The following is a 10,957-nucleotide window of genomic DNA, read 5'->3' on the forward strand; positions in this document are numbered from 1 at the left end:
CATCCCCCATTCCTTGCCCTCCATTACCCCCCCACCCCAGTTTGCTCATGTAGATCTCATCTATTTCTCCTTCCCTGGGCTATGAAGATGATATTTTCTAGTTCCATCCATTTGCCTACAAATTTCATGATATTATTATTTTGTTTGTTTGTTTTGTTTTACTGCTGAGTAGTAATCCATTGTGTATATGTGTCACACTTTCTTTATCCATTCTTCAATTGAGGGTCATCTAGGTTGTTTCCAGGTTCTGGCTATTATGAATAATGCTGCTATGAACCTAGTTGAGCATGTGTTCTTATGGTATGATTGAGCATTCCTTGGGTATATGCCCAAGAGTGGTATAGATGGGTCTTGAGGTAAATTGATTCCCAATTTTCTGAGAAACTGCCATACTGATTTTCAAAGTGGCTGTACAAGTTTGCACTCCCACCAACAGTGGAGAAGTGTTCTCCTTGCTCCTCATCCTCTCCAACATAGGCTGTTTTCAGTATTTCTGATTTTAGCCATTCTGACAGGTGTAAGACTGTATCTCAGAGTCATTATGACTTTTATTTCTCTGATGACTAAGGATGTTGTACAATTCCTTAAATGTCTTTCAGCCTTTTGAGATTCTTCTGTTGAGAATTCTGTTTAGCTTTGTAGCCCATTGTTTAATTGGATTGTCTAGTTTCTTAAATTCTTTATATACTTTGGAGATCATCCCTTTGTCAGATGTATGGTTGGTGAAGATTTTTTTTCCCATTCTGTAGGCTGTAGTTTTGTCTTATTTACTGTGTCCTTTACCCTATAAAAACTTCTCAGTTTCAGGAGGTCCTATTCCTTAATTTTTGATCTCAGAAAAATATGGAACACTTCATGAATTTGCATGTCTCCTTGTGCAGAGGCCATGCTAATCTTCTCTGTATTGTTCCAATTTTAGTATATGTGCTGCTGAAGCAAGCACCAAAATAAACTTTTCAATTGCATGTCACCTAATTGTGCTAACTCTTCACAGACAACTCATAGGTGTCCCACACCAATATTCTGCCTAAACAAGAGCAATTATATCTACTCTAGAAATGTACTTAGTAATGAAGTAAACTAAAATAAATATAGATTTACCTTGGAAAGCATTAAAAGCCATATTCATTTTGTAATTAAATACAAAGCTTCAAAGGAACATTCCTATAAAATTAAACACTGAGTTTTGAGGCTGGACTCTTCTTTGCAGTATGCAATTCTCTTCACAACTGTACAATGTACATGGCTATGTCTCAGGATGCCTCAATACTTGAGTTCCTATTTCTAATGGACCATAATTCCATACTGCAATGTAATCATGTTTTTCATATTTCTTTGACATACTTACACTCCTTTGTCTAGAACACTATTTCCAAACTTCTTTGAATTGTTTCTTCCTGCTCACTATTAAAGTCTACCAACTGATGAAAGTGACATTCAAATTACTTTCTCTGTACCTGAAAGATCACTAATAAATCAATTATAGTGATTTTTTATATTATCAGGCTTATTTATATATTTGTTGCTTTCTACTTATGACAGCCTTGAAGTAAAAGGACATGCATTATTAACAACTTGCTTCTCTAGTGTTTTGTAATATTCTCACAAATCAAATACTTTGACATGTTCCCTCCAAGAGTAAGCTGAGATTGAATATGGCTATATGTATGACTCTCTTCTAACAAATGGAATGTAACCAAAATGACAACTGCAACTTGTAAGTCTGAGACATAAATAACAAAAATGTTGTGACCTGGAAGTGGTCTCAATACTAGTTCCCTATGAAGAAAGTGAAAATTCTCGGATCCATTTTGGAACTGAGCTGTAGCTATAAACTAGTTTGACAGGAAATAAAATGAAGATGTTAAAAGCCTTGAAGAAACCCTATGCAAAATGTGGTTGCGGTGTTTGGGAGTAGAAAACAGACATCAAAATTCTACTAGAAACTGCAAAGAAGGGAATCTTCCATATATTATCAAAAAGTTTATCAGGAATTATAAATCAAAACAATGTTAGGGAATAGAAAATGTACCCAACCAGCTTGGATATGCAGCTCTGGAACTTTTCAAATCAAATATTGAAGAAGCCACTTGGATTCTTCTTACAATGTTACAAGAGAAAGATAAAGTACTCTTGAAGCACTCAATTGCTCTGAATTTATTAATGTTTTCAAATGGAAACAGCATCAAGAAACATCCTCTGAAAAGAGAAGCAAGACCAGGGTTGTAGATTCCTTTATAAAACAAAGGGGCTTCTTATTTCTGGGGAGCACTTCACTACATCTCTACATCAAAGTATGGAGTGACTGGGAAGTTTTCAGGAAGGACTCCTTGGGAACAGTTAACAAGCAAAATGTTCTAGGCACATCAAACAGATTTATTGCTGGGACTTTTGGCACAATAAGACCAACAGGACAGCCACCAAATTCTAAAATATTTATATTTGCAGAAGCAATACCAGCTTGATCTGAAAGAGAATGTGTAAACAGCCTGTGTTTTTGCCAGTGCAGTGTTTATTTTCATAACTCTTGTTGGATTTTGATAAGCTACCTATATGCTTTAAGATCACATTGTATACCGTTATGCCTTGAGGAAATCTTGAGGAACAGATTTACCTATTAAAAACTGGTAAGCGATTGGAGCCTCTTGTCAAGGGATTTGTGGTGAAAATAACTTGAGTACAGCAGCTAGACCAGGTATATCTGACAGTGGTGACCTATCTTCAGCTGATAGCTCCACACAGCTTATGAGACATAATGAGATAATTCCACAGAATCTATTTGATGTCAAAGGGATTTATTTGGGGTTTAACTCACAACAAGAATAAAGGAGTTGGTTGCTGAATCCTGGAGGGGTGGGGCATGGTCCAATGAGGTCCTCAGGAGAGCTCTGCCTTGATCTGCAGTACCAGCAATCAAGACCACGAGGAGACAAAGAGAGAACACATAACTCATGCCAGTTCTTAAGGGGTCCTCATCAGGGCCACACCCCAGGTGGGGGCAGGTTCCTAGCAGTTACCTGCTGCCTCACTAGGGGTAGTGCTTCAGGGTAAGGCAGAGACAACCACCCCTACAGAGACAGATTTGAAACCACTAGGAAGTTATTAAATTTGTCAGATGGACTTAATAAAAATATTAATTGGTTTATGGCATTAAGTTTTGGTTTATTTATTATACAAGAAGAGAAAAAAAGTATAATTATTCTCTACCAAACACATTATTTGGCACATTGTTGTGATTTACTAATGCTTGTTGGAAGGAAAAAAAAGTGAGATAGTCATTTGAAGGCAAAAAATAAAAGATGATGAAGTCATAGAGAATAATATTTCAACTACTTTGAAACTTTGGAATACATTTGATTTCATACTTTAAATGTGTAGGTTATCAGTGACACATTGGAAAAAATGTTACCCCCTGACTAGTTTTTGTAGTTCTGCAAGGCCCTATGAGATCTGTATGGGAAAAGAAGCCTGAGATTGTCCCTCCCTGCAGTGGACTCTGCCTGGCAAGGTGGATCTACTGGTGCAATAGTGAAATGACTCCTCTGAGATGATAAACAGCTCTCTGACTTTCTGATTCCACCTAAATCTGGCTCCACAAGTAAAAACACATGCTTGGTAATCCATGCTTGATACTCTAAACTTGGTCAGGAGCCCATAGCTAGGTAGGTCATCGGCCCAAGGCTAAAACCTATTATTGTTCTCTGCTAAACAAATATGTTGTCAAACTCCCTTCTATGTACTCTCTTATACCCATAGATTAATGCAGCTCTCCACCTCTGTCATAGAAGCTTCCTTTTTTACAGTGGGCAGCAGTTAATGCAGAGACTCACAGTTAGTCAATGTGGTGAGAAGAAAGGACTCTTGTGTGCTTTGCCCTAAACACAGCATCTGTACCACCCTCTCCAAGGCTCAGAGAACATTAAGTAGATACAGCAAGAATTTACCAACCAGATCGTGAGTGCTGAGAAAATACTTCTGGACATGACATGCCCACTGGACTCCAAAACCCAAGGCAGCTGTTGTTATTTGCACGAGATCTGCACAGGATTATTTAAAACTCTATCATGCATTGTGGAGGGGTTCACTAGGCCTCACCCCTCCCTGAGAGTCCATGGAAGTTAATGATTCCCGGGAGAAGGTGCATCAGTTTTCAGTGCTGCAGCCACTGTTACGTTGCCCTTACTTAGTCCAGCAAATAACTCACAACCCATGCTTACAGTAATTAAACATTGAGTCTGGTGTTATCAAGAACATATCAGCATACAAGCAGGGGGATGGGATAAGAAAAAGAATTACAGTGGGAGAGAGAAGAGTGAGATGGAGTAGTGAGGGTTGAAGGTTACTGAAATTATATATATATATATATGTATATATGCATATATATTTATAAATATAGTTTATATATTAAATTCTCAATATTTAAAAAAATCATTGACATTATTTTTTATTGTTTTTCTGCACCCTAGACAGACACTCACTTATGATATTTACCAGAATTTCCAATTTGAGATTATCATATTTTCAATCTACAGTTTACATATGAGGGAACATCCTTGAAACTGTGAAAAACTTTTCTTTCTATTTATTTACTTTTTAAGGAATTTTTAAATTCATTTTACATAACAATTACAGATCCCCCTTTTTTACCTTCTCCTACCCTTCCTGCCTTTCCTCCCTAACCCACCTACTAGCAATAGTGGAGAGGGTGCCTGAACTGGCTTATCCCAGTAATCAGATCAGTGAGCACCTTGTCATCATAGAGCCTTCATTCAGTAACTGGTGGAAGCAGATATGGAGATCCACAGCCAAGCACCAGACCGAGCTCTAGGAGTCTAGTTGAAGAGAGAGAAGAGGGATTCTATGAGCAAGGGGCATCAAGATCATGAAGGGGAAACCTCTAGAGACAACCAAACCAAACTAGTGGGAACTCATGAACTGTAGCCAATAAGCTGTGGAGCCTCCATGGGACAGGACTAGACCCTCTGCATAACTGAGACAGTTGTGCAGTTTGATCTGCTCAAGGGTCCTCCTGGCAGTAGGATCAGAATCCATCCCTGGTACATGAGCTGGCTTTTTGGAGCCCACCACCTATAGAGAGACACCTTGCAGAGCCTTAATGCAGGGGGAGGGGCTTGGACCTGCCTCTACTGAAGGTACCAGTCTCTGCAGACTCCCCATGGGAGACCTTGCCTTGTTGGGGGAAATGACTTTTCTTTATTCACTGATTAAGAAAGAGATGGAAGTGGCCTCTTATTCTATGATTTTTTTGGTTTCATTTCTTTTGACTTTGCTATAATATGGATGATGATAAGGATGCCACAACGTAATTACTCAGCCTAGTGATAAGAGTATAGCAAGAGACAGGCATTTTTATTTTCATACAAGTTATTCTATCAAATTATAATAATATTTTTAAATTATTAGCAGAATAATTTGTGGTCTATGAACAGTTGTGTTTGTCTATTTGTAAGTCAGAATTATCTGAAGTAATTTTTTAAAAATTATAAGAAGGCCTGTACTAACCATCACTAAATTTAGGATACAAAATATTTACAAAATCTTCACCCAAAACAAAGAGTGAGTCATTTATTTGGACATTAAAGCGAAACTACCTAATTCTATTTTAGTTTCTCTTTAAACCCAATTTGAGTATATTATTTCTTATTGAAATTAATAAAATATAGTATTTCCTTTTGATAGGTTAACACTTAAAAACAGAGTTTTCAGAGGCTTCCTAAATCCTAGCACACCACTAATCTCTTAGAATTCTTGACTTATAAATGACTGTTAAAAATTATGATGAAACTGAGAATAAAGAGTTGAATTTGCTGCAATGCAAGTATGAAACAATCTGTGAATGATTGAAACTAAGTCAGGAGTCTCTGTAATTGGTAATTTATCAGTTTGTGGGATATAGTAATTTATATAGATAATAGTTTATAAAATTTACACATTAAACATGAAAAACTGCAAGTCATTTTGAACATTTTCATGGATGGCATTAAGACAATATTCAAGATGGAAAATGAGTGGACTTGTTCCCTATCATAACTCATCCACTTGAACAAACTGAAATACAGGGACTCAGATACAAAACCTTTGGAACCTGGATAATTAGATGCAACACTTCATATGGATTCCATAGTCCCTTTGCATAATCTTGTTGAATTATTCCAGAAATGAGAACTGAGTATTAATGACTTTGTTAAAAAAAAAAAAAAAAAAAAAAAAAAAAAAAAAAAAACAAAGCAAAACAAAAAAAAACCATAGGAACAGATGAATATAACCAGGATTGGCAAAGATACAGTAAAGAATCAGGTAAATTTAATATAGGAAAAAAGGACAACATCAAAATGCAACCAATATATGTGGTGGTATTGTGTTCACCAAAATATTGTGTACTCTAATAAAAATATCTGGGGTCAGAGAACAGACAGCCACTAGATACAAAGGCTAGAAAATGGTGCACTCACACCTTTAATCCTAGCATCCAGAGATAGAAATCCTCTGGATCTCTGTGAGTTCAAGGCACATTGGAAACAGCCAAGCATGGTGACACGCTTTAATCCAGAAAGCCAGCCTTAATCCAGGGAGTGGTGGTAGAAAGCAGGAAGATATATAAGGCGTGAGGGCGAGAAACTAGAAGCATTTTTGGCTGGTTAAGCATTTGGCTGGTTAAGATTTTGGCTGGTTAAGCATTCAGGCTTTTGAGCAGTAGTTCAGCTGAAAGCCATTGGGATGAGGACACAGAAGCATCCAGTCTGAGGAGACAAGACCAGCTGAGGATCCTGCGAGGTGAGATAGCTGTGGCTTGTCCTGTCTCTCTGATCTACAGCATGGACCCAATAACTCGGCTTGGGTTTGATTTTATTAATAAGAACTTTTAAGATTCCTGCTACAAATATATCTGAAATGTGGGGAAATCATGGAAGAAGAGAAAGAAAGATTATAAGAACCAGAAGCCCAGGATTGTAGCTAGAGTTTTTCTGCCTGCCCACAGTTAGGACAAATCTTTGTCACCTACCAGTCCCACAGCCGCTCAGACCCGACCAAGTAAACACAGAGACTTATATTGCTTACAAACTGTATGGCCGTGGCAGGCTTCTTGCTAACTGTTCTTAAATCTTAAATTAACCCATTTCTGTAGCTGGAGGGCTTCTCTCCAGGTTCCCCAAGCCCCCGCAGTCCCACAATCCACTTATAAAATAATCACTCAGACGCTTATATCACTTATAAACTGTATGGCCGTGGCAGGCTTCTTGCTAACTGTCCTTATAGCTTAAATTAATCCATTTCCATAAATCTATGTCTTGCCACGTGGCTGGTGGCTTACGGGCATCTTCACATGTTGCTGGTCATGGCGGTGGCTGCAGTGTCTCTCCGCCCCAGCCTTCTGCTTTCCTGTTCTTTTATTTCTCCTCTCTGTTAGTCCCGCCTATACATCCTGCCTAGCCACGACCAATCAGGTTTTATTTATTGACCAATCAGAGCAACTTGACATACAGACCATCCCCCAGCACAGCCAAGTGCAGACCATCTCAGACACCTGCACTCAGGCCCATGGTCCTAATCATCCTCTATGCGGACCTGCTGGGTAAAGCCACGAGGAACCCAAGAACAGGCTCCCACAGGACATACAGAACATCCCACAGCACATTTCTATAAATCTATACCTTGTCACATGGCTGGTGGCTTACCGGCATCTTTACATGCTGCTTCTCCTGGCGGTGGCTGCAGTGTTTCTCTGCCTCAGCCTTCTGCTTCCCAGAATTCTCCTTGTCCCACCTACTTCCTGCCTGGCATATATATATGTGCATATATATATATATATATATATATATATGTGTGTGTGTGTGTGTGTGCGTGCGTACGTGCGTGCGTGCGTGTGTGTGTGTGTGTGTGTGTGTATGTATCTGTGTGTATATGGATATATATATACATATACATATACATATACATAGAATGCTCATGCACAAATTTCAAGCTCAAAATTTCAAATTATTAAAAATAAGTAATTTAGGTAAATTACTGAAGGTAATCAACATTGTCAGTCTTCAATAAACTGGAATAAGAAACTGGCCTAGCATTATTAGTGGTATATACATTAACTACCATAATGAACAATTCTGAGTGCAATATGACTGTTCAAACTGCTCTTTCTCCTGAGTGGCTCTTTTCTATACAGTGATTAAGGATGTCTACATGTCTCTTACATATCCACATGATAAGGCCTTCCCATCTTTCCATCTGCACTAGTGAAGAAAATCAATGGGTAACATTAAACAATATAGATATAACCATGAATAGATCATGAAACCAGGAACAGAAACCCAATGGATATGTGGATAAGTTAACTGGCAGGTCCTCCTAGAGCTCAAATAAATTTATTCTAGTTTACTGGCCAATCAAAAGACCAGAAAATAGGAAGTCAATCTGATGATTCCAAGTATATAAATACATGAGTGAGAAGCAGAAAATATAAGACACACAAAGAGAATGGGTGTGAGCACACAAAGAGAACTTTGTGAGCATGAATGATCTATGTTGAAGTATTAAATAAAACAGTTCGGAAAAAAATTGAAGTAGAAATACATTCTAGTTAGTCACTACAGTTATATTGCTAACAAAAGCATCTTTTCTTTGCAGTAAAATATGTTTGCAAATATCTTATAGTCTAACTTGTTAGTAACTAAAATAGAAAATCAGAGACTTAATTCATGACCAAAAATCATTGCAGCTGATTATCCTCCTCTCCTGTTTCTCAACCATTTCTTATTTTGCCCTTGATGTTCTCCACTGTCTTAAATGGAATTTTATGTCATTTAGCTACAAGCCTACATAACAAAATATCTTATAAAATAATTCAAGGAGGAAAGAATTAATTTAAAAATTTTTCAGAGTTTCAAGAGCATGAAAGAAAAACAGTCTTTTAGGGTCAGGAAGCAGGGAGATGCTTGAGGTGTGGTGTCTTTTTGATTTCTTTTAAAATATTTATTTATGACCCTGTGTGTGTGTGTGTGTGTGTGTATGTGTGTGTGTGTGTGCGCGCGCGCGTATCCCTATCCACATAAGTATAGGTGCTTACAGAGGCCAGAAGACAGTGTCAGATGCTCTGGAAATGGTATTACAGGTAGCTGTGGGACATCCAACATGGGTGCTGGGAACTGATCTCTATTATTCTGGAAGAGCATCAAAAACTCTATGTTGCTGAGCCATTTTTCTGGAATCTGTTACTGGTTTTTATTCTGTCTGGGCCTAATCCTTCTTAGACAATGCCCCCCGCCCCCCCTATTCAGGACAGATCTTCCTTCCTTGATAATCCTCTACTAATGCTCCAACAGACACATGGAAAGTACAATTACTAATGTTATGTGTATCAGCCCAATCAAGGAAACTTGTTTGGATAAAACTTGATTGGATAAAATGACCCATAAAAGTAGGCCATTACTGATTAGAGGTAGACTGTTTACTTTCTCCTATTCCCTTTTAGCATTTTTCTGGCATTCAGCCCTTTCACATAGGCCAGAAGAATGAACTTTTATCTTCAGTCTTACTTGTTATGAGAACACCTACACATTTCTTTTTTATATATCTAAGTTGGTTCTGATGTCTTAGTGTTGGGACTATTGTATACATGTCCTCATTTACTCTGAAGCTCAGCCATTTCACATTATGGATTTATAGCCTAGCCAGAGCTTTCAGTTTTGTATGTATTTTGTTGCTATTGAGGAGATTTTATAAATGCATTTTATAAATTTGAAGAGTACTTTAGGTCCCTTCCTCATGTGACTTCTAACGATGTGAGTGTGACCTATAGAATCATGAAAACACATCTATGATATGAAAACAAGAACAGTCAGTGCTGTCCCCAGACTCTAAGAACACCATTCTTCTCCTTGAATTCTCCAGGACACTCTAGACTCACAGTTTATACTCCAGCTGTTCTCACTGTGGGAACAGCCCTGGATTCCTTTAAGACTGTTAATGTCCAATTAAACAGCTAATTCCCTTACTGCCCTAAGGATACATGCCAATGATGAGCTTAAAATGGGTCCTATTATAAGATTATGGTGCTGGACAACTTACTACTGGTTTTAAAATGAGTGATAATGGGTAAGATCTTAGTGTTCCTATTTAAAAGGCATGAGGCTTCAGAGGACTTCACGAACTTCACCAAGGTTACCAAGAAACTGACATTCACAACTCTTAGATTTTCAGTAAATCAACTAAGTAAATTACAAAATTAGGATCCAATTTATCACAGTCCATGTTATGCACATTTCAATATATATATATATATATATATATATATATATATATATATATATATATATAGGAAGAGTATACTTACAGCATTGCCTTAATTTTAAATTTAGTCTTAATGGAAAAATGCATCATAATTAGGGGCTCAATCGAATGGCTTGTAGTTTTAAAAGCACTTAAGTAAAATATTATTTTTTGTAAATATTTTGACTTGCAGTTCTTGCCACAAAGGAAGGCTGAAACTATGTTGTCATCATCACTCATTTCTTGGAAACAATATCTACGATTTGTACATTTGACACCTCACACCCTTCTCACACCCTGCCTCTAAGGGACCTGACCCTTTTGTAATAGTATGTGAATGACCCCGAAACTACAAAACCTCGCCACTTCTATGCTCCACCTTAACCAGTTTCCACTAGGAAAATTTATGCTTTGACTTAGGAGGAAAATGCCTCGGTATCTACATTTTCCTTATACAGTTTAAATCATTTCCTTATGTAAACATCTAATATACATCTAGAAAAATATTTAAGTATCTAAACATTTTGTCAAATTTATAAGCTCATGTATTGAGAGACAAGTATCTTTTTTAAATGTATATTACAAAACTATTAAAATATGTATGTTGTTTTTATTTAAAACATGAAGAGTAAACTACACTCATCTTTGAAATAAGACAATCTCATAATTA

General features: G+C 37.3%; 1 non-coding gene across 1 annotated transcript; it reads right to left on the reverse strand.

The window, feature by feature from the left end:
- Nucleotides 1-837: 837 nt before the first annotated feature.
- Nucleotides 838-943, reverse strand: LOC114702314. Its single transcript, XR_003735964.1, has one exon. It is a non-coding gene; the product is annotated as a U6 spliceosomal RNA (small nuclear RNA).
- Between the last annotated feature and the right edge of the window lie 10,014 nt (nucleotides 944-10,957).

Source organism: Peromyscus leucopus, chromosome 14 (assembly GCF_004664715.2).
Source record: "Peromyscus leucopus breed LL Stock chromosome 14, UCI_PerLeu_2.1, whole genome shotgun sequence".
Classification (NCBI taxonomy): domain Eukaryota; kingdom Metazoa; phylum Chordata; class Mammalia; order Rodentia; family Cricetidae; genus Peromyscus; species Peromyscus leucopus.